The 23,675-nt window shown below is 37.4% G+C and overlaps 1 protein-coding gene across 1 annotated transcript in view; it reads left to right on the forward strand.

Annotated features, from left to right (window-relative positions):
• Positions 1-253: 253 nt before the first annotated feature.
• THSD7A (thrombospondin type 1 domain containing 7A) overlaps positions 254-23,675 on the forward strand; it is a 281,443-nt gene continuing 258,021 nt past the window's right edge. The window contains exon 1 of the mRNA XM_065832371.2: positions 254-338. The gene's annotated coding sequence lies outside the window, so the exon portion shown is untranslated. The remainder of the gene's footprint in view (positions 339-23,675) is intronic.

Raw genomic sequence — 23,675 nt, forward strand, 5'->3', positions numbered from 1 at the left:
GCCCAGGCGCCGTGCCCCAGCTCCGTCCGTCCGTCCGTCCGTCCGCGGGGCCGCGGCCGCGCTGCCCAGCGGGTAAGCGCGGATCCGAGGGGTGGCTGGCAGGTGCCCGACCGGGCCTGGCCGGGAGGAGGAGGAGGAGGAGAGGGCGGCCGCAGCTGCATTGCGGATGGAGCCGCTGGCTCTCGGGGAGGGGCGGCCGCGTGATGCCGGGGGGGGCGGGCGAATGCCCGCGGAAGGCAACGTGGGCGGTGCGGGGCACTGGGTGGGGGGGCGCGGTGCCTCCGCCCGGCCGCAGCAGGGAGGTGCTGCCGCCGCGTCCCGACGCGGGGAGCGGAGCGGTGAGTGCGGGCGGGCAACGCGGGGTGCGCAGTGCTGCCCCGGGGCGCCCTCCCTGTCTTGGGGAGCATCAGTCCCGGGTTCACCCTGCTCGGGCAGCGGCGAGGTGCAGGGGCCGCCGCAGAAGGGTGCGGGGAAGGCGCGCAGCAGCTCCGCGGCGCTGGGGAGTTACGGGGACTGCGGTGGGTGGCCTTGGAGCCGGGCTCCCACCTGTGCTGTGCGCTTCGTCCTCTTTTCGGTTCAGTTAAACTGGGACCTTGCCCATGGTGCCAGGCAGAAATGTGGATGTCCGGGCAGTCCCGGCTCATTTTGGAAGTCGATGCGGACTGTTATTGCCGTGGAGTTGTAGAGGCGGTCGGGCATCCGGCTGGGAAAACTGCTGGGGATTTTTGTAGCTGTTGCGCAGAGTTTAACAATCTTAGAAGCGGCTGCTTAGCTGTGGTTATGCTCTTGGAGGGAGCAAAGCAAAACAGTGTGACGTGAAGCCGTGACTATAAAAAGCAAAGAATACGCTGGGCACAGGGAAGCCTCCAAGGGAGGGTTTGCCAGGCTTTCCTTGAGTGAGCCTTCAGTTCAGGAGTGAAACTGACAGTGTACTTTGTGAAAGCAAATAATTGCTGTTTCTGAAAGACATTAGATGAAAAAAAAAATCTAACTTGTCAGATAAATTTGTGTGTGTTACAGGAATTGCACTGTAGTTGCTCCCTTTATATACTTGTAGAAATACAACTCTGTACCTGGAATTGTTCAGTGCTATTACTTGCGCATTTATAGGGCATTTTGTAACAGGGCTGGTGAAGCTGATGCTGCAAAAGGGGTAAAGAGGCATGTGAAAAGAGAGCAGAGGTGATGGGGACTGGCTCATATCCCATTCCTTAGGAGCACTCTTAAACAACCGAAAGGAAAGAAAAAGGTATAATTAAAAAAATAATAATAAGTGCTGTTGGCATAAATTCGAGTTGATACTGTTTTAATAACTTAAGTGATATGTAGATCTGTGGTGTTATGGATGCAATTTTGTGTGTAGTATGCACTATTTATTGTGTAATACTGAGATTGTGATGCCTTATTCTAAATTAAAATTCTGATGTGGCTACATTTAGCAATTTATAAATCAGCAATAAGTTTGATGGAGCTACACTGAAGAAAGTTGTTTTAACAGACTCTTGTACTTCATGAAAAATGTTCACCTTTTAAAAACTAATCAGGCCATCCTTTAGTTTTAATGTTTGTAGGGTAACATATTAAAATTATTTGCCACACATGTATAGGTCACAGGACCTATCCTGTCCTTTCCTAACATTAATACTTTTTTTTCCAAAGATGCCATTGAGAAAGCCTTTGTTTCTTAGAGGTCTCTTGGAGGGCATTTGGAAGACAGTGGAGAACAAATGTTATCAAAGTTGCTTGAGAACAGCATGCTGTGCTTTGAGAGCAGGTGATGTTTTAGGTACACTTTGTCCATGACATCTTACTGTTTAGGCCATACTATTTTGGAACAGCTTGGTTTCTATTAAGGCTATTGGTATAATATTAGACAATAATTTAAGATTTTTTTTAAAAATCAAGACCAGCTAACTTTATTAGACCTGTTCTGACTTGAGATTCAGCAGGACTGCAGAGGTGTTTCTTTTTCTCACCCGAAGTTATGAGAAACTTCATTGATTTTATGACACTGCTGTGGAGTAATGCAAGTTTTCTGGTGAGTTGGCACTTGCTCTGCTTTGCCCAAATTTTTTATGTTTGGGATGGATTTAGGCTTTATATCGTTGATGACTCGTCTTTGTAAACTAAGGAATTTAGGGCATCTTTAGCAACTATCACTTTTTTCTTGGTGTTTTATAGTTTGTTTTATGGGGCAGTACAACATGCCAGAAATTCCAACTATGGTTAGGCACTTGGATCCACATTTATCTTCCCACATTGTGTGTTTTATGACAAGAGGGAGTAGTGGTAAGCAGACAAAGTGATAATATTCTGACATAGTAATTCTATAGGCTATCTGTCATGTCAATGTACCATATATTATGGCAGTGGTATGTAGTGTATTTGTCACAGCTGGCCATAAGAGAAAGGGAATGGAACTAGGATTGCCTCAGGCCCTCCTTCAAATCCACATGAGAACAACAAAGTTTTTATTTGGATCTTACTGAAATGTTCCTATGGTCAGAGGAGAAAAGGATAATTTTAATGGTTAGTTTGTACTTGATACAAAAATCTTACTGAATTAATCAACTGAAGTAGCCAAATCCCATGTTTTCCATTCCTAGTAGTTCTGTTGGTAACTATTTGGTCAATGTGAGTGGGGTGAATTGCCTCATCACTTACCTCTCCCTGACTGCTTAAATTCTAAAGGTGCAAGCCATTGCTTTATTACACTTAGTCAATAGTTAATCAATGTATCCAAAATGTATTCAGAATGTAATAAAGAAGAGAAAACATTTTAGTTTTAGTCTTAATAGCTGCAAAACTTTACTAAAGTAATTCTTATCCATAGCATAGCCTACCTTCTCCAGCTCCATTTCATTAGAGTCAAAAGACAATGTGTAGATAATATAAGGGATACCTAGGATTTGTTTATTTAATATATTAAAAAAAAATATTCTTGCTTCTTCATTTATTTTCTCATGTGCTCGTGACTTTTACCTGACAAGTTTTGAAACCAGGATTAGATGTGTGGTGGAGATGCAGGAAAAGATGAGCCAGAGTGCTAATATGCACATACATCACAGATTTCAGTCTGCTATTCTGGATTGTTCTGATGTAAAAGTTACTCTTTCTTCCACAAGTAGAACTCTTCATGAGGTAAATATATTCAGTATCTTCTTTGAGCTATTAGTTTCCCTTATCATAAGCACAGAGTGCCTGTCAGAACTGTGCCTGTCCTCGAACTACCATGTGCAAGGAAGGTACCAAAATAATACACGTGGTTCTCAAATTTATTTCCATTTGCAGACCACTAACAATTTTCCAGTCGAATCAACTTTCCATTTAAATGTGCTGTCAGGAGACCTGTTTTCCTTAGTTATGTATATTAGACCTCTTGCCAGTAATTTGCTTATTACAGGTTGAAAATTACTATTATAAAATTTGGGAATCCACTTCAACTTTCAGATGGTTGACTGATGGTGTGTGGATGTATAGCAACTTCCTTGAAATTTATGAATGAAAACCAAATCTCTCTACCGTTGTCCTTTTCTTCTCTGTTGTATATTTGGCAAAAATGTTGATATCACAAGTTAATGAAACTGAAACCTTGGCATGATGTCGTAAGAATTAAATAGTCCTCATATTCATGTATGAGTGTATAACATACATAAGATTTATTCTGTGGTAGAAACTTAAGGGAGGAAATAAAGGAAATATTCACCTGGACTACCAATGTAATGTAGCAATGGAAAAAGCAAAATCTAACTGTATGGTGCCTGAGTAGAGAGGGTTCGAAAAGATCTAATAAAGATATTAGTGTCATCTCACAATAACTTATGATGAGATGAGATGTTCTGATCACTCATCTTCAAGAAGAAATAACTGAAATTGGGCCAGCTGCTGAGAAGATCTAACAGGATGGTCTGTATATGCAGTGAGCCTGCCTTGTCAGAGAGAGATAAAGGAGATCCTGGTTTGTGAAATGAAAACTACACAGGATATGGACTCCATCTGCAGTTTCAGGAGAGGATCAACAGAAGGGAAGCAGAACCTTGTGATGAAGAACACTGCTGGCATGAGAACAACTGGATATCTACTACCCCGATAAAATCTTGCAGAAATGTGGAGAACATTCCCCTGTTAGAGCATGTGAGCTCTGAAACACCCAGTGGCAGCAGAGAGGAAATATTGCAGAAATTTTGAGATGGAGTTTGTCTATTTTCCAGAACAAATTATGTGCTTAGCAGTGCTATGGGCCAGGGAAATGGTTGCATTTCACTTCTGTCAAAGCTTTAAGTGTCCTGCCATGCAATATGCCAATCCAATTCCCATCCAGTCTGTTTAAAAAGCAGTTTCAGAAACCCTTCGTTCTTTCTTGATGCTTGCCAGTGTTTAACCCCTCTCAAGTGACTTCTTCTCTTCTGCGTCAGGGTTAAGCTGCTTGTCTGTGCCTTAGCAGGCTAAAGCCGCATTGTGTGCAGCCAGCTTCTCTATTCTTGTTCCTTTTGCCTTTCCCTCAGCAGCCCTCCAGGCTGCCTGAAGTGGGAGATTAATCTCTCCGGCTCTCTCGTTCCTCAGTCTGTGCTTAGGACTGGCTCCTCCTCTGTATGGCCTGACACACTCTTATAAATTACCCCTAAAACCACGTAATACTCAAAAGGCTTTCCAATCATAGCCCTTTCATAAAAGGAATATGAAAAAGTGGGCAATGTAGATGTTTTCAGACATTCTTCTTTTATGCTAAAATATCAAGGGCAGCAAGGCAAGTGTCTGCATAGTTTGCGGAGCTGAAACTCTCTTAACAACGACAGATAATTTTAAAATAAAAGGAAAGACAAATTTAGAAGAGCTTTAGTCTGGGGAATCTTCTTTTTTCCTCTCTCTTTTTGTGTTGTGCATAAGAAAATGTCTTTTTGCCTTTGTGTGGCATACCAGCATCTTCAGTTGAACTACTCACTTTTCAGATAATAGCAAAGGCTGCTATTTAGCTCTCAGTTGTTCCTTAGAGATGTCTTTTGGTGATCCATTAGTGACCATCATAGGTGATGTGCTCTATTCTTTCTGGTTAAAGTCAGCATGATGAAGTTTGGGAAATACCACTCTGTCACTTGATGGATACTTAGGTAACCAATATACTTTGGGACTACTTGTTTATCTGTTTGGGTAGAAATGAGTTTACTTCTAATACAATATTATTTAGTAGAAAGATACTTTACATGGGTAAATTTAAATATCATAGATTCCAAATTGAGTGGGATGAGTGATACTACCCACCCCCAGTCGACGCATAAGAAGGTGGGCAGTGGCTGGAGTGTTACACAAGTGGAAAGCCAAAAGGCATCAGACATTTGTGTTTGAAGCGTGGACGTCTTCACTCTGGCCAGTGTGGAAGGAGCTGTGAGAAACTTGTTTAAGCCAATGTTAGCAGACTTGGATGATGTTTTGGAAATATCTCATTATGTCTATGAAATGATTTGCCTCCTCTCTGGCTTTTTATGTCCTCAGTCTTGATTGCTATCCAATTTCTTGGTTTTCTTTTTGTTTATTTATTTAATTTTTGTAAGTAGCTTTCCCTCCTGTTTTGTTATCAATCTAATGACTTTATTCTGCCTACTCCTGTGTCTTTGAGTATCTGCATCCCTAGAGCAAAGGCAGCAGGAAGTTTAAAGTTGAGTTTTTAAGCAAATGCTGTTGATGTGTCAAACTTGTAAGTATATAAGGTCTACTAGTATTGTATTTAAGTATCTGTAAGAAACTTACCAAAAAAAAAAAAAAAAGAAGAAGGATGTTATGAATGATATATTTTTAAATTATGTTAATACTTCTGGACAGAAATTTCATGGAGTGTTTTGTATTACTTCACTTAATAAAATTCCATCTAGGCTGTACAATCATTTAGCTTAGGATAAATAGCCTGAGGGAGAGAATAAATACATGATTACTGCCTCAAATAATTTGGAAGATGGGGTCTTTACTATATAAAGAGGAAGTTGTGTTATCTATCTGAAATGCAAATAAATCTGTTGGAATCTATAATGTCATAGGGAGTCAAAATTACATTTTGTAACAAGAACAAAACAGTCATTAAATGATCTTACTAATTTTAATTTTAAAATTATGAATTAGATAATGTTTATTGATTTTTATTTTCTTTGTGTTTTTGCTAAGCTCAAGAATTGTTTTTGTTTGTTTGTTTGAGGAAAGTGAATAAAAGTAATGAGCAGCCTACTCCAGATCAGTCAGTATGAATTTTGCCAGAATGTTCTAACCTACTTTAATGCATGTGTAGCTTTTGTAGTCCTATTTTGAAATTAGCCAATATATAAAAAAAGCTAACAAAAAAATCTATGTTTTTCAAAAAAGAGCTTTACATAAATATACTTGTGGATCCTGTGATTCTTGTTTTAAAAATGTGACAAAGCTTCTACCATTTTTTTTTTTTTTTCAGGGAGACTTAAAATCTTAACAGAGTATTTTAGGTATTCCTAGTCTTTAAGAGTTCTTTTCTGTCACTGAAGGGGAGATGTGTTCTCCCATTGACTTTAATATGTGTAAGATTGGATTCTAATAGTCCAGTAACTGTATAATATGGTGGTATTCCTCCAGTTAGATGCATAGAAAAGAGATTAATCTTAAAATAATGACGGACAGGTCAAGACATTTTAAAAAATCCACTGCAGTGAATAATCAGTTGCATGTAAATCTCACTATGGATGATTGATAGAAGTCCCAGATAGAAACGGTTGTAACAATACACCTTTTGTGGTCTCTGAAATTAATTTAATAAATGTTTTGGAGATTGACTAATATACATATACTGACCTTTCTGTTTAGGTCAATGTAAAGTCTAATATATCTTGGAGATTAGTATTGATCAGAGTAAAGCCAAAATCAATCTTGGATTTTGAGGGTCGTTACACTTGGAAACTGCATGCAATATGGAAGACACTGCAAATGTGAGGTTGTGGAAGACCTTTACAGTGATTATGGAAAAATAATCTTTTACTTAGTTGTAGTGTCTGAAAAAAAAATGGACAATCTGGTAAAACATTAGTTATTTAAATAAGTTAAACTCCTTACATCTTTCTTTAATTGGATAGATGATATTGGTCAGTATGAAGTTCCTTCTTACTTCAGTGGTGGAGGGATTTTGTGCTCTCTGTTTGAAGTCATGGGCTGGTGTTCAGGAAAAGGCTAATCTATGTTTATTTAGAAATATTTTTTTTCAATGGTAAATTGTTTTCTGTCTTACTCCATGTCAAGGTTTTGATTGTGGGTTGACAGCAAAACCATGGCAGATGTGTTGTTAACCCCCTCTCCCCCCAACTTCTTCCTTCAGCCCCTCCATCTCCTCCACTTCCCACTAAGGACAGGTGATTGGGAGGGAAAGAAGGACAGAGAGAAGAGGGTTGGAAAAATTAAAAATGTTTTACTAATGCTACTAATAAAAATAGAGAAAATAATACAAAATATACAAAACCAATGTTGAAAGTCCCAGCAACTGCAGGGCCAGCACCCGAAGTCCTGGACTGGACTCTGCAGTGAACCAGAACTGGATTCAGTCTGTCACTAGGCCTCAGTTCACAGGGATGACTTGCAAGGTCCTCTCCTAATGTCGGCCATAAGGAAAAAGGGATGAGATCCTCGTGATGTCCCACTTTCATATGAAGTATTCAAGTGAATGGGATGGAATACTTCAGTTGATCAGTTTTTTGGTCACCTGTTTCTCATTGCCCCTCTTGCGAGATGTGCATCCATTCTCATCCATCCTTATCAAAGTCCTTGCATACCATTGCTATGTCTACCAAAACATGTATCTGTCTTTCCAGGAAAATGCAGCTAATATGAAGGCTTTAGCTGACAGGCAAATTCACTAAATGAGAAACTTGTTTTTAACAAAACCAGGACACTCCATTAGAAGTTTTGGTCAAATTCAATCTGTGCAGTTGGAGAAGTATATGTGTACTGAAGTGAAAGAGGTAAATTTCAATACAGTGTACCCTTCGAATATTGCATAGCAAGCATAATTGATTTCACTGAAGGTGAATTAATGCTGCTTGCTAAATAAGAAATGGACATTTCTAGATAGGAAAACAGGACATTTTATTTTTTAAATAGATTTTTATTTTTGCTTTGTCTGATATAACGTCTCTGACCTGGGTGCCTTATTTACAAATAATCTGGTGGAAATTTTGAAGACCTTGACGGAGAGTTTTCAACAGAAGTAAATATTTCTGAAAATCTGACTTGCCTGAAATGTCTCTTCTGTATGAAATGAAATAGTGCAAACAGCGTTTTATCCAAGATTCCTCTGTAAAAGATATCTTTATTTTCCTCATATTTTCAGAAGCTATTAAAATAGATGAAGGTTATTCTACTTATTTTTTGCACAAGTGTCTTTTTTCTACTATAACGTTTTCTGTAGAGCATACTGGATGGTGTACTTCACAATTAATTAGTATGATTCCATTGATGTCTGTGATTATACTTTAGCCTGTCATCTAGCCTGATATATTAAAGTCTTAAAAACTAAAGTTAAACTGGTAGATTATGCATTTATATTTATGAATGGATACATATTTATAATCTTAATGATGTGTTTGAATGCAAATAGAAGTTTATACATGCACATGTATATCAGATTCAGGGACCCTGTAGCATTGTCCTTGACAATGGAAGCCTTATATAAATGCACGCTATTGATATTAGCAGTGATCTTCAAAGCTGCTTCATTTAAAGATATTTAACTATTAATAATGAGCTACAACCCAGATATAGCGTTAGTTCATATTCTGAGAGATCAAAGTGCCAAGATGATAGATAGCAGTTCTCAGGCTATGAAAGTCCTTTTACCTGACCAGCTCTTCTTATCAGTGGTCTTCTCTTGAATGTCTCATAACAGTTATCTCCAGAGAAGACCTGCAGTGTGTATATTAAGAAATTCACCTTATTTGTACCTGAAATAATGCTTTGAAATGTATTATCAGGAATTAGTAGTGAAAGCATTAATATATGCCCCCTTTTGCTGCACTTAAAGTAATACAATTGCTTTCAGTTTAAGGCAGGCTCAGCCAAAAAAAAGAAAATCGGATGTTTTTCAGAATAAAATTTTGTAAAAATCAGAATGAACATATTTTTAAAAATGCCTCAGAAAATGTGACTTTTTATGTAGAAATATTTTTTTTCTTACTAAAATATTTTGGATGAAATTGGCAAGAGGGTTATTTTCCAAATGACATCCCCACGTGGGATAGTATTTAGGTCAGTTTTACTAATTAGAAGAAGCTTGTCCACAATTGTATCCTAATGCTTCCTGTTCCTCTGTTTCGAATGCTCACGAAAGAAGGGACTATCATTGAGTTAAAGAGCTGTCATTCTTCAGCTTCCCAAAAGAAGGAAGCAGTGTAGTAAAAATATTGTAATAGTAATGTTATATTTTATATTTTCTGATTTTTTTTTTCTTCAATTAAACTAATACATGGTTGTCAGGAAAAGTAAAGATTTTTCCATTGTACTCAACCTTTATATTAAGACTTACTTACTGGAGGAATTATTAAATACACCACAGAGACAACTAATCTACCTTGAACTAACTAATAATCCTCAAGATTCATGCGAGTTCTTCACAGCAATCTGTTCTTCAGAGTGTGGAATTCAAATACTAATATATTTCATATGTGAGATCTTCAATGCAGAAAAAATATGTTGTAAAAAGCGATGCAGCCACCTAATTAATTTATTTGTTTAGTTTTGAAGGGCCCAGTCAAAATGGGTCAGACTTGCACTGTGCAGGCTGACTTTGAGAAAGTTTGGAGATGAAACTTGACCTATATTTTTGAACTGGGACTTCAGAAACTAGGCTGAAGGAAAAATAAAGCTTTATAAACTTATTTCTAGACATGGAAATGCTGATGTTTGGACACTGATTTAATCCTGTTCTAACAATTCATATATTAAATGTGCATCTGACTTAGGGTCTGTTTTATTGCTCAATCGGAGAGTCTTAGTCACTAAGTGAAGTTAATTATATCTGTTTTAGAGAAGGTTCAAATTGCATTTAGTCAGGCACATGTCTAAAAAGATTATACTGAGTGTCTGAAAAGCAGTTCCTTATAATTTTTAATGCTTTGTTGCTTTTCGGTAATGGAATTGAGTGCTTTTGATGTAAAATACTATTTTGTTTTATAAACCTGAAGATTATTATAGCAATGATAGAGTGTTGCAAAGTGCTGCTGCTTTGATTGATATCACAAGTCTCTGATAGTGTTTTGCTTGAACTCTGCCTCCAACTGTGTTAATATGCTAGTTACTCAGAAAACAGATCGCAATCCAGATCTTCTGCCTCTTATGATATTAACTATTTGTCATAGAATATTCAAATTGTCTGACTTTGAGTCTGATAAATTTACAGAAATTTCAGACTCTTTTTCCTTAGAATGAAAAATGTGAATAATATTAGTAAAAGCATGACATTGGAGGTGCCTGTTAGTGGCATGCCTTGGTGTGTTGTGTTTTTTTAACTACCATCATAAATCTACTTTTCCAAAGGTAGCTACCAGAATACAAAAAAAGTTTGTGAAAGAAGAGCTGCTTGCCCTTGATCACTGCAGGTTTTGTTTTGCTGATCTAGGTTGTTCTCTTATCTCTGAATTTCTACAGCCCTTTCACAATCCTCTGGTAAGTCCCAACAGCTCATTTTGCTAAGCTGTCTGTATAAAGGATTGCCTATCCTCTGTTTTTCCTATATGTGAGAACCTGCAGCAGTCAAAAAGGAGACTGGTACGTGGGATTTTTGGCACTGACACTAGTATTTTGTTGTAATTCACTATTATACATGCTGATCTAGTCAGGCTTAACAAGTTTCCTATAAGCCTGTACAAGGTTCACTTTAAAAATGAGGGAAGTGGGTATAGAAAAACATCCAGGGCACAAAAAAATTATGTCAAGATCTGATGAACTGATACCAAAGACAATGCGAAGACTTTCATTAGATGGAGTCCTCCTGGAACACTTTTATGTATTCTTTAGGCTATTTCTGATGCATTAAATCACAGTGCTTTCCAGGCAAACGTCTTCTAAGTAACTGTGATTTTTGGCTTGTAGCAAAAGTAGTTTTGTGTTACAAAAGTATAGTGGTTTTCAGATACAGTTTTGCCTGCCCCATGAAAATTTTTAGGAACACTTGGGATGATCACTTTTTTTCTTCTGATTTTAGAAAGAAGCCTGTCAAGACATGTAGCAAGTGTCTTAGCTCTTTGTCATGACAGTAGCAGTTTTCATGACCTAGTTACTTAGTCAGCTTGCAAAATCATTAGAAGCAAACTTATTTGGGGAAAAGAGCAAGTATTTTACACAGTTCTGCTACAATCAACTTTCTACTTTGAATTTTTTGTATCAGAGGAGAAGTTTGACTCGTGGGAAGCAGTGGCATTTCATGCTTTCCATCTGAGTGCTGTGGTTCTTTGTGTATGCTCAGGGCGTAACTTGTCATAAAAGTGCTCCAGATAAAACAAAGGCCCTTTTTTGTTACTTTTTGTCTCACTTGCTAAATAAAAAGCACAGACAATGAAGACTAACAAGACTTACTGTAATCATGTTAAAATCAAGCTATTCAACTGAAGTAATAAGAATATTTTGCTTAACTTCTTACTTTTAAGTTCTGTATAATCTTGTGGTTAGTCCCATAAGCAGTTTCCTAATGTAATGTTATTATATGGACTGAACCACAGCTGAAGCCTGGTGGGCAACTGTCATTCAGTGCATGTGGTGTAGGAAGAATGACTTTGGATAAAATTGCTTTGTCAAGCATTTTAAAAATTAACTTTTGTCATTTTTGTTTGCTTGCTTCTCATGAACAAAGGAGACCTTTTCTGTCAGAAGTGTAAGTATGCTAATGAGTAGAAAATTCCTTCATGTGCTCTAGAAGAGGGTTACAATACCAAGAAGAACTGAGGTTCTGCTTTCAGGCTTCATCAGCCAAAATATACTGTTTAGAACAAATGCTGCCTGAGGTCAGAGCCGAAACATTTATTTAACTAGTATTTTTATAAAGCTTTATAGGCTTCCAAAAGAAATTAACATTTCAAAAAGACATCTGTTAGTAAATAATCTAAATGACCGTTTTTAAGCTAATATTCATTTGCTACCTATGTAATATTTCTGAAGAACAATTCTTCAATGGAGAATAATGTGTGGCAAGACTACAATAAGAAAGTAAGTTAACAGTTTTCAATATGTGAAACACATTCTTCTACTAGCCAGTTGCCATTATTTCTCTTAACTAAGTGTATAAGCCTAAATGCTTTCAATATTTAAAATTGGGCATGGACACAAGCTTGGACATGTAAGGATGTAGATAGCAGAAGGGACTAGGCTGCCATTTAAGGTATACAAACAGGTGCAGTGTGACCAGTTCTTAATAAGTAATCATTTGGGTACTGATTTAAGTTAGTCTTTTGTTTGATATGTTCATTAAAGTTAGAAAACTTTCTTCCTCTTTAAGGAGGAGTTAATCTCATGTTTTAAAAGGAGCTCAGCTGTGAATCTTGGGTACTGCTGATGCTTCTGCAGGGATTCATGTGATGACACTTGGAGATGTCAGGGTTTCTTTGGTGTATACAGACCTTTTGCATTTTCTTGTGGCATGACCTAGGCTTAACTAGATATATGTTCCCCCTATCTGCTATAGAAATCTTTATGAGCCATTATGGTTTTATTTTTCTGTTTGCAATGTCTTATTCACCAGAAATGTCATTCTGAGTCAATGGAAACAAAACCTTGAGTAGTGTCATCTTAGGCATAGCTAAGTCCTGAATTTATGTACAAATGCATTTAATTGTGTTGTTGAATTCAGTATACTGTTTATATTAAAATATGAAAAAAAAATATAACACCAGTCATAATGTGGGGAAACTTTTTTTTAACTTTGAAAATTGTTTTAGTAACTTCTAAATAGCTTACTGGACACACTTCTTTCAGTTCTTGGTACATCACAAAGAAAGTTCCTTCAGTTCTTGATACCTTGGAAAAAATACGTATTTTTTTGTCAATATAAAGGAGATTTTAACATGTTTGTTATTTACTGCTGTTTGTTGGTTAGATTATTAGCATATATAAAGATGTTAATACATATCATACTAAAGTTACCAAAATGCAAAATGTAAATATTTTTGCACTTAGAAGTGTTGACAAATAGAAAGGCAATTATAAGACTGTCTCTATTGGATCAGAATAAAGTTGAAAATTTTCAACTGTAGCAAATAATTGATTTTTAAGAAAGGGTGTAAGAAATGGAGGTAGTGTAAAGTGATCTTTTGCTTGGAGGAGACTGCTGGCTTCTGCTGGTCAGCAGTTGGCGTACTCCAAGTCTAGATCTTTGCATGAACATCATAGTTAACGATATATACTTTACTACCTTCTAAAATCCCCCTTTGTACTATTTGATCTTCAGAGTACATTGTGACAATGAATTCCACAAAACTGTTAAGCATTTCTTCACTATAAGGGTGGTGAGGCACTGGAACAGTCTGACCAGAGAAGTTGTGGATCCCTCGTCCCTGGAAGTGTTCAAGGTCAGGTTGAATGGGGCTTTGAGCAACGTGGTCTAGTGGAAGGTGATCCTGCCCATCACAGGGGAGTTGGAACTAGATGATCTTTAAGGTGGCATTTTCAGACAGCTGTTCTTGCTGACTCTAAAATGTCATCTGTATAAGCTGGTATAGAGCCCATGTGATTGAGATTGTGTGTGTGTGTTTTTTTAATGCATTACATTTAGTGCATTACTTTACACTTCTAGGCAGTGAATTTCACCTGTAATTCTACTTCCCACACTTCTTGGTGTTGTGAGACTGTTTTGCAACTTTGACCATTCCAAATTAGTACCATTTGTTTTCTCTTCGCCGTCACTTTCTGAACAGTTACGTTTTCTTCGTTTATAAGTAAAAGTCTGCATATGAGTATATCTATTACAGATAGATTATATATTTTATATATTATATATCCATATTGTATATTTATACCTATATATTTTAATGAATGCATATAGTTGCTTTACAGACGTAAGCTATCCTCTCATTCCTGTATCATTTGTATCTTCTATTATTTTTTTTCTGCCACTGTTACACATATGCAGTAGTCTGCTTATGTTACATGAATAAAATACCATTTTACACACAAGTGTGTGTATCTGCACATATCTATGAGTTTGCATACTCCCATTTTTGATTTTAGCATCAATACAAAAGCACAGACTTATTTAATTTCAGCCCGATTACTAGTTTTCATATATGCCATTTAATCTTTACACTGCCAGTTTTGTAAAATTGCCAGAGACTTTCTGATCTAATTTTTTAGTCATTCTTCCTCCTTTTAAAATCAATGCAGTGTTGTATGGGAGTTCATTCTGGGGTCACCAAATCTGATATTTACACCAAGATGCATCAAAAGTAGTTTAAAGTACCACATACACATGAACAAAATCTTCAGTGCAACTTCACCAGGAGACAGGGATTTTTTGGGGCCCTGGAATATATTTATTTTTATAAAGTTTAAAACTTGTAAGTCTCTGGCACTGTGATTTTAACTTCTACTTTAGGGGAGTGGAGCATTTGCCATCTATGAACAGTTCACTGAAATTTTGCAAGTTTTTGGAAATACTTGTCTGTTAGAGAGGTTCCACAACTGGAAAATGTAATTGAAACTCAGTCTGCATAACTCATTAAAATTCATGCTTTCTCCATTGCACCTGGCTTTTGTTGCTCTCTCTGCAATTGCTGTTATATGTTGAGAAGGTTTATTCACAGAAATACCAAATGTGCTCGTATTTTCTTGAAGCAGTTCCCTGTGGTACAAGAAATGCACACAGAGAAACAGTGTGTGCATTCACCATGGGTGCAAACACTGCTGTCAAATTGTGTTCATAAGCAGGTAGGTTTGGTGAAGGCACAGGTATGTTCTGTAGGACGCTGTTTGTAACCTTCATGGATCCTCAGCTGAGGGCAGAGGGAAGTTTCTCTGTCCTGTGTGCCCTGGTTTTAAATAGCAAAGCAGCAGGGACTTGCTGGCAACAGAATGTTGCCCATAGGCTTGCAGCGGTGGTGAAGATTAGACCAAGGTCAAAATTATTCATATGCTATGACGTGTTTTGATTTTAAGTATTTTGTTTGAGAGAGCTGGTTGTCTGTATGCAATACTAATACTGCTTTATGTCATATGTAGAGCCTTTCAGATATTCAGAGGGCTGTGCTGGTGTTTTCTGTGGTTGCTCCTCAGTAGTTGTGTGTTTGGATGTCCTTCCACACTATGAATTTATAAGCATATATGAAATACGGCTCTCAGACTGTGCTGGGTAGCGACATTCTTGTTTGTTGTTTTCTTCACAGTCAAGTGCAACAAAGGGCCTCTGTTGACTGAGTAAGCTTCAGTAAAGAAGCTTACTGCATCTGAACAACAGTATTAAGGAATATTGGACTCTCCAAACAAACCGGAAAGGATTGAACCAATTTTTTTCCAACTGAGAGGCTATATTAGCAGAATAAATGAAATGGAAGGAGAACAATGGCCTCCTTATTTAAGTAAGCTCAAAGAGGTTTTAAAAGATGTTTGAAATCTGGATGTCACTTTTCTTTTATAATGTAATTAGATCTGAAGAGATATACATGAAATTTAACTAATGTCACCCAGGCAGATCTGCACTGCAGTGCTTCTATCAGGAAAGACAAAAGTAGTGTTTGGGTGGACTGATGGGCTTATATTTTTGTTTTTGTTTTGTGGGATTATTTGTTTCGTTTTGTTTTGTTTGTTTGTTTTGTTTTTTTTTTGTTAAGAAATGAGTCATAGAATCATAGAATAGTTTGAGTTGGAAGGGACTTTCAAAGTCATCTAGTCTAACCTCTCTGCAATGAGCAGGGACATCTTCAACTAGATCAGTTTGCTCAGAGCCCCATCCAGCCTGGCCTTGAATGTTTCAGGGACGGGGCATCCGCTGCCCCTCTGGGCAACACATGCCGATGTTTTACTACCCTCATTGTAAAAAACTTCTTCCTTATTTCTAGCCTAAATCTCCTCTCTTTTAGTTTAAAACTGTTACCCCTTGTTGTGTGTTAACTGGTCCTGCTAAAATGTCTGTCCCCATCTTTCTTATAGGCCCCTTTTTAGCTGGATATTTAAGGTTCCTTAAGTATACAGTACTTATTTGCTGTGATTTCCTGTGAGATGTTGATTATAATTAATGTTGAACTAGGCTACATCTGCATTTAATTTTAAAAAGAATGAATTGGAAAGCATTGCTTAGGCTTGTTAAGTAATTGTGCTTTGTTTTCATACTGAGAAAAGTTCCTTCTTGTTAGGAGAAGAACCAACTGTTTGCACGTTTCCTGAAGTGGTCCCATTTACTGCATTTTGTTATCTCCTATGATTAGCTGACTTCAAGTGAAGTAGTCTGTGGCAAGTTCACCAAATTGGTCCACGCCAAATGTCTCTCAGAGGCCAGCATTGTACCACTGGTCCCTCTTCAGCCCCTTGCTGTGAAAATGCTTCATTTTCTTGGTTGCTGTTGATCATAATCTCTTTATTTTGGCTTTATTTTTTTTTTTCCTCTGCCCATTGCTTGTGGCACTACTGGAAGCTCCTGGGGGCAGCATGTTGCCCATGGGCCACATGTCAGAAAGCCCTCATCTGCTCCAGCACCATTCCCCTATTGCTGCAGGACAGAGCTGGACCTGGGACAGGGACCCTCGCCATCCTGGTGGAATGGTGAACAGACCCGCAGCTCAATCAAGGCTCCAGGTCACCTGAGCACTGCAGGCACATCTCTGACAGCTTTCACACTGGCTGTCATTCACAGGCACTTGAGGAAACCCATGAGGCAAATCTACTCATTGAGCACCCAAAGGTGAAAAGCAGTGGCACATGGTCCAGCTGTGCTGTCCTCACTGCTGCTGCCTGAGGGTGGAACGGGGACCCCTCGAGACTGCCTGTGCCAGAGCTCTCACTGCCATTTAATTGACATCCCGTATCCCCTGGGGACACAGCCAGCTCCCTCATCACCTCATCCCTCGGAGCCTGCAATCCACAGCACCTCCCTCTGCATTACTGCTCTGCCTGTGACTTGCCAGCTTGGTCTACTAGCATGGACCCTCTGGGGGTCCTGTCAGCAATGCTGTCCTCAGGATTGTTTTTCAAGTTATGGTTATCAGCTTAATTTGCTTAAAATTTGCCGTAAGGAGAAATAGGCCATAAGGTTTCTTTTCCTGGGAGGAATTTCCACCAGGCAAAATCTGTCACAGAGCATTAGCTGCACACTGTCATGCTGTACTGCTAAGAAAAAGAGCAAGTGAAACTAAAATAGTTTGAACAGTTTCTCTCTCTGTTAAAATTTCACTCCATTATTCTGTATACTATGTGTGCTGTTAGGAAGACAGGATCTTTTAGGAAACAGGCTGTTCTGGTCAATGCTTTAGATCTTGATATCTCAGTTCTCTGACACTTTTACCACTGCTGTAAATATTTTTGTATGAAATGATGACTTTTGATGGGAAATAAGGGGAAAATGAACTCTTTTAACATTTGGAAAGCCTTTCCCACAAAGTGGGAGTAGATGGATTTAATATGCCGGGATGATCTCACTGACCCTGATAGAGATACAGACTGCTGCTAAGCCCTTGAAGTCATCTTTAATTATGCGATCAGTCTTAGTATTTGATGGTCTTTATGCAAATGTAGGAATAAAAAAAGTGTATGTTTATGCAATCTAGAACTACTGTATCCAATGCTTTTGACTAGATTTGGCATGAGATAAAGTTTGCATACTTGGACTCTCTAGAAGCACTCTTTGTGCTTTCAACATATGCTAAGGACTGACAACAGCCAAGCAGTCATTAGTTTTCTCCTGGAATACTATAAGCTAGCTGCTCTTGAATCCCTCCTTTGTTTATCCGGAGGAAGAGCGCAACTTCTTATTCCTAACAAAGAATTTGTGTTTTAGTCTGAAGGGTGGAGATGTAGGTTTGAACTTCTCTGTTTTTGATTAATTTTCCTCTAAGATTCAATACCCAATGCAGATGTAATAAGTAACAAATGTTCATAAAAAAAGATTAACATAAACAACCAGTCATCGATGTTTGATATGAGGAAGACCAGGGGACAGTGAAGCTGTAAGGCTTGTTTTGTTTTGTTTTGTTTGTTGCGTTTTTTTTGTTTGTTTGTTTTTCTTCAAATCCATGATAAAATTGATGTCATGGAGCTTAGGCAGAGAAGGATTCTGGCAGGTTGAGAATAGCAAAGGCCAAGACCAAAAGAGTCTGTTGTTCCCTCTTAAAACTAAACAAAAGCATTGCCACCACCAAAAAAAACCACAACAGTCCAGTAGTGCTTAGCAATTCTGTGTCTGAAGTTCTGTTTATCATCTAATAAATTCTTAATCTATTTTAGTGTGTGTTGTGCATGATTTACTTTCTTCAAAGAAAAATGTATTTGTTAATGTATTTTTTTCATCAATCTCATATCTTATTTCAATAATTAGTCTTAAAACCACATTTATTGGCATTTAGGATATTTTATTTTTTTCTAATTGCGTGTAGTGTTGATTTTTCTATGACATTTGCAGAAGCAGTATCACGCTACATCTGTGGGTCATCCTGTTTGGTTAGTTGTTAGCTTTCTTTTTGCATTGTGTTACTTTGTAATCTTTCGGACCTTTACCTTTCCTTTGTTAAGGCAATACTCAAAGCTCCGAGAGTTCTGCCAACATTTTTTAGCGCTTTGGGATGCATGCTTTCTGCTTCTGTAAACTTAAAAATATTGCTTCAAATAGTTGCTATTTAATAACCTATTTTTGAATAAATAGAACATCATTGCAACCATAAAACACTGATACTTTCTTGATATACAGAAATAGCTTTTGAAGACTTCTGCTTTTTTGTCTTGAAAGTAACATCAAAAGTTACAAAGTTTTTAACTCTGAACTCGCTGCTTGGTAACTTAGAGGTTCCTTTCCATTCCAAGAGCATCAGCAGAGAGTATGAATTTCTTACTCTAGTGAAGCTTGATCCTAATAGATTTTTTTTTGTTTGTTTGCTTTATTGCATGTAAATTAAGCTATGATTCAATTTACCTTTTCCTCAAATCTAACTGTGTTAGGAAATTGGTTTCGGGTAGAAAGTGAAATACTGAAAGAACATAACATCCAAGTACTACTGGATGTGCTCTGTGAATTCCTGTTGAGTTGATTAAAGCAGACAGGTCCTGGCCCTGAAATCAACATGATTACAGAAGTGATTTTGGTTGCTAAGAACTGTCACAGCAATACAAATGTTTCATTTAGAAACATTTAGAAAATAGATTAGCTTGTCTTGGTTAAGAGGTGAATTTCTATAACGCACACTTTTTGTTTTAAAAAAGGGTCTGATCTGTTGTAGCTTCTGCAAGTTCTAATCAAAATCTTGTAGATATTACCTTTATAATTTCGACACCTTTGGGAATATTTAAGGTTTTTGAGAATATTTGTGATTATTTTACCTCTTTCTATGTCTCACTTCATTTATTTTCTCACTTTTATTAGTGCTTATAGATAAGCATAACAGTATTTTAACTGTTAATTAAATTATGTTACAAGTTTTGAAGTACTCTATTATGAACTTGTAAAGAAGTTGTTTTCCTGATGAAGTTTCACTACTACGGTAGGTATTTTAGATCTGTGTCTGTCTTTCTCAGGTAGGATAGTAGTATCTTTCTATCAGGAAAACTGAACTTGGATACTGAAACTGAACATTGATACAATTAGTGCAAGCCCAGTCTAATTTTAGAGAAAGCATATTTTCACGGTTTTCTTTCCTTAGCCAAATCATAGTATGAAAAAACAACTGTGAAATAAATCTGATCACTTCATGAAAAACAACATATCTCAGCAACAGTAAATCTTACAAAATCTCTTATTTGAGGCAACTAATATCAACAATTTTGAAAACTTTAAGTGGTTGCTAAATGTTTAAATATTTAGGCATTGCTTCAGCTGGAGATGCCATTTGTGGGTAACAAGGGTATGGAGATCTTTATTGCTCTAAGTAAAGTAGATTTGAGTTCATCATACTTGTTCATAATGTAGATTTTCCTTTACAAGGAAGCAGATGTTTAATATTTTTGTCTCTGGATTAATTGGAAAATGCTGTCCTCTTCTGGATGACAGTCACCTGTCCTCTGTTTTTTGGCATGCTTTTGTCAGTCTGTTGTAAATTGTACTCTGCTCGTACTTCTTTTAGTACCTGATACTTCTGTTAGTGAAGAAGCTATTTGCATCTGGATAGCTTTAATATGTAGCCTAAATTCTTCAGCTCATTAGCCTATGCTGCTGGGATCTCGTGGAACCTAGTATCTCATCTGCACGTTCATGTCCCAGGGTGAAGATGCAAGTTGTCACATATGGAACATTCCCCTGATGGCTAGTGTGCCTTCAGGAGCATCCGGAAGACAACTAGCTGGCAAGGGTACATTCATGCAATTGTGAGTGCTTTTACAATGGGGATAATGTTTATATTTCTCTATTGGTGTGAAACTGCTGCCTAACCTTAGTTAAGAATCATTTATAATAATCACTTTCTTCAACAGAATTAGAGAAGAAGAGATGTTAAATTGTGTCCCTGGGCCATATTTCATTGATATGTGTCCAACCTCTTAGTTGCATACTGGAAAATCTTTTGTATTTGTAGTAGGTAACTTGTAGTTAATCTCAGCTCAGCAATAAATCTGTTGTTGCCTTACATCCCTGCTGTGGATTTTTTTCTTCAAGGGCAGGAAAGGGCTGAAAAGAAAATGAGTTTTCTCACAAAATCATGAGAACAGAGTGAGAAGTTCATACAGCAGTATTTATCAAAATTTTTCACCTAGAACTTGCCAAGGCTGAGATGTGGCACTGTGTGTCTTACAGTAAGTTCTTATGTAGTGGACCCTGAGTGGGGCCAGCACGAGGAGGTGTTGGGGTCAGTGTGAGCTGAGGTGTGTGCTCCTCAGTGCCCGCAGAGGACCGCTGATGGGAGAGGAGCGGGATGCAGTTGCTCCAGCTGTGAGGCCTCTTGCAGAGGTTGACTTTCAGGCTTCCCCGTCCTCCTTGGCAGAATTATTTGCTGTTGAGATGACTCTGGATCCCTGGAGGAGCCACTCAGAGGACTTTGGGCTTTGTGCTTTTGCAAACAGAACCCCTTTCTCTCCTAGGTATAAGTGACAAGTTGGTGTTGAGGCAGAGTCTTCAAAAGCGTGTTTTATTGATTGACCGTCAGAATGTGTGAAGCTTTTTCCCTTAACAAAAGGCAACAAAATATTGAAAAGCCTGTACGTGGTGTTTGATAAATGCCTCTGAAGGTCTTGGGGAGTCCTGTTTACACATAGTCGTATGTTGAATTGTCTTCAATATAGTCCTGCAAGTTAGAAAAATAAATTCTATCAGTTTATCAGGAAAGAACCTGAAAATGAAGGTGTATAAGAATCTGTGAGCAGCAGTCTGTTACAACAAATGACTGCCAGGAAATGTGGGCTTGATTTGGGGTCTCTGCTACCACAGAGAGCTTTAAGACAGATATTATACTTTGATCATAAAAGGAGTAAGTTGAAAGATGGATCAGAAAACAGGCTTGTGGATATTATTTGTTTAACTGACAATATGCAAGAGAGAGTATGTTATCCTGACATTCAAAGGTTTTATTTTTAGTCTTACTTTTACAGTTGCTTTTATTATCCACAGCACCAAGATTCTTGCATTATGAATCATTCATATGCCATAAACCATTTAAGCTGTGCATGTTTCTTCCTAAAATATAAATTGGAATATAAAATTTATTTTGCCATCTTACTGGTATCACTATAATACTCTGTCCTTAAAACCAAAGTCTGCTTGCCTTGCCTCTCAAGTTGGCTCTGAAGTAATCAACAATATAAAATGATACCTTTTTAGTGCCTGAAGGCCTTTCAGTTTTAGTTAAGTTTAGATTTTATTATTAAATCCTTTGGTATGTTCAGTTTCTCCCCTTTTGTTGCTTTAATCAAAGGTGTAAAAATCTGGACTGATATGAAATCTTACAGGACTTTTCATTATTAACATTGTTGAGTCTTAAGGTTTCCTGCGATTGCCAAAGAGCTGGAAGAATATTGCAACTGACATATTTTTTATAAAACCTAAGATAAAAGAAATTAGCAGATTTTGTTGTACGTAAACACTCAGCAAAAGGGCTCCTCATAAATTTTGAATACCCAAGTTGTGATCATGATATTTGGCCCATTTTTGTACACTCGCAACTGTTAAATTCACCTCATCAACAAGAACACTACTTTTATTTCAGAAATGACACTGCAGCCTGCTTTCAATATCTTAACTGTTTTTGGATAGGACTCAGGTGTGGGTTTTTGGTCTGGTGTGTTTTTTTGTTTGTTTTCTTTTTGTTTGTTTGTTTGTTTGTTTGTTTTAAACAAAACAACACAACCTTTTCCAGTCCAAATTCTTTCAGTCTTCCGAAGAGGGATTTTACTAAACCCACTATTACTGTCAGTCAGTGAACCAGACCGTGATTTCCTTGAAGGTCTGAAAGAGAAAAAAATGAGTGTTTTAAGTTTTTCCATGTTATGATATTCTATAACAGAGTTACTTTGTTTGCTACAGTATATGCCACACTCCTTACTGTGACTAGAATTCAGCTACGAAAACATTTCAAGAAAGGATCCTGTTCTGTGAGTCCTCCTTTGAAACTGGGGCATTTTTTTCTTTTGTCACTCAGGAGCAACATGATTTCACGGACCTCATATGTAACTGGAATTGGGAAGTTATATTTTAGTGTTTGTCAATACAGTTTTACAGAAATTCCATTTACTGCCTATGGAGAATTATTCTTGTGCAACAAATGAATTTAGAAACCGTCATTCAACTACTGAAAAAATGTTTAATTTAAATCTTTAAAAATAGGCCACCGCAAGTGAATTTAATTAGGGCATGCTGTCCCAGAAAAACTCCTGCTTGACTTTGAAGATCTGGAACAAAAGTCGTCATTAGACAACAGCCAACTATGGGAGCGAAGAGGTAGCAGGGTGGGTTTTTTTCTGTTTGTTTGTTTGTTTGTTTTTTCTTAATTTAAATTGCTGTGGTTACTTTTGGTTTTATTTTTCTTGGTTTTGCTTACTGTACGTTGGCATATCAGTTCAAAATATAGCACAGCTTGATATGAGTAAAATTTTGCTAAATGGATGGAAAATTTGGCATTTGTTGAATGTAGTACTAGAAACGCTGAACTAATGAGTATCAGTAATATTGTGTGTTAATTTTTGAATACTTTGTTCTCCCCTTCCCATCCTGATTTTATCTTTTAATAACATGTAATTGAAGGAAAATTATCAGATAGCACACAAGCTCTCCTGGATGGTGTTTAATAAAAAAAGTACTGTATCCTCTGGTGCCTTACATGTTAGTGTAGGCATATACTTTTTAATATATATCTACTATTTAACTATAAATGCTGTTTTTTCTTAGTTCTTGTTTCAGAAGATAAAATGTATTACACTGGTACTGCCATTGGGTGTAAGTCACTAGAGTATTAAAACCCACTACTCTCCATGCAGTAACCATTAACTGTTTTTTACAAGACAAGAATAACAGATCAGGCATGTCTAATTGAAACAAAGTGCTCTTAGACCTTGTTAGATATAATGTAATACAT

The sequence above is a fragment of the Patagioenas fasciata genome, chromosome 2 (genome assembly GCF_037038585.1).
Source record: "Patagioenas fasciata isolate bPatFas1 chromosome 2, bPatFas1.hap1, whole genome shotgun sequence".
In the NCBI taxonomy this organism is placed as follows: domain Eukaryota; kingdom Metazoa; phylum Chordata; class Aves; order Columbiformes; family Columbidae; genus Patagioenas; species Patagioenas fasciata.